We start from the raw sequence: 1534 nt of genomic DNA, 5'->3' as shown, positions 1-1534 counted from the left end.
TATGGGGACCACATTTTGAGAACTGCTGGCTTATACCAAGAATCTTTTCTGATCAAAAATGCAGTGTGGGGACTTCCCTGCAGTCCAGTGGTTAAACTCTGCCTTCCAATGCAGGCGGTGTGGCTTTGATCCCTGGTCGGAGAATTAAGATCCCACATGCCGTGGGGTACAGTCAAAAAGTTTAAAAAAAAAAGGACTGTATGGACTCACTTGTCCTAAAGCCCCTGCTAGCTTCTAACCCCTGGATGCTAATCCCTTGCCTGACCCCATCCATTAGACCCTTGCAATCAAATCCTCCTGTGCCCTCCTAGCCCCTGAAGCAAATCCTGAATCAGCTGTTCTAGGGGCTAAAAATACCTAGGCTCTCTGAAGACAGCTGAGGGGCTCAGGCGGTGTTTTCTGAAGGTAAGAATAGCTGGCACTTTAGAGTTAATTTTGAGAAGACGGCCAACAGCCAATGTAGAATACTTGGCTGCTCAAACTTCAGTGCCTAAAGCAGCCTTCGTTCTGAATGTTTTCAGGGTCTAATTCATGAAAGGGCAGTGGTTAGGTATGTGCCTGTCTGGGCTGGCAAGTAACTTACCTTTTTTGGTATTGTTCTAGAGTGGATACTGGTTAAAATTACCCTAGGAAGCTTCGGCCTGGTTCCAGACACATGGAAAATAGACTTCCCGTGCCAGCGCGTGCTGATGCCTTTTCAGCAGCCGCTTCTCCTCCCTGGGGGGTGGCTCTTCCCTGTGGCCCCTGCAGTCTGCTCTCCAGGCCTTAAGACTTCAGCAGCACATGAGGGGCCTCCAAGGCCTTTTTGTGGGGTAAGGGCCTGGGAGCCCCCCCAGGGTGCCCGGGGCATAGGGATCGGGTGAGGAAACTTCTAATGTGGGTGGGACTGCCTGTCCTCCTCCTATGAGAACATCAGACACGCAGAGGCTGGTGCTCAACAAACGCTCATTAATTTTATATGGATGTTGCCTTTCCCTTTTTCTGGGCTTCAGTTTTCTCAATTGTGAAGTAAGCAGTGGGATTTAGGGATCTCCAGGGTCTTCTCTGGTTTTACCATTCTGTGACTTAGGAGCCTGGCCTCATGAGCTTGGGCTGACAGTTGGCCTTTTCCAGTTCCCTGGTTTAAGGGCAGCAATGGGAAGTTCAGGATCTTTGGAGAGCCAGGTCTACACTTTTCCCCCAACTTTGTGTGCTCTAAGTGGGTTTCCTGTTTTCCACTGTCTGGTGAGAGACTCCCCCTCCACAAGAACAGAGGCCTCATCTAACTCCTTCAGAGCTCCATCTCCAACATCAGGGCAAAATAGAGGTGTAGGGATTCGTGAATGAATGCATGCACTCATCCACAGAAGCCTCTAGGGGGAGCCCATGATCTGCCCTTTGTTCCTGTTGCTTCTTCAAAGGTGGGTCAGTAGCAAGGCATTCCTCTCTCCCTCACTATTCCTCAGTTCAGTTCAGTTCAGTTCAGTCGCTCAGTTGTGTCCGACTCTTTGCGACCCCATGAATCACAGCATGCCAGGCCTCCCTGTCCATCACC

This window comes from Bison bison, unplaced genomic scaffold (assembly GCF_000754665.1).
Source record: "Bison bison bison isolate TAMUID 2011002044 unplaced genomic scaffold, Bison_UMD1.0 scf7180017864291, whole genome shotgun sequence".
NCBI lineage: Eukaryota > Metazoa > Chordata > Mammalia > Artiodactyla > Bovidae > Bison > Bison bison.
This window is presented reverse-complemented; position numbering follows the sequence as displayed.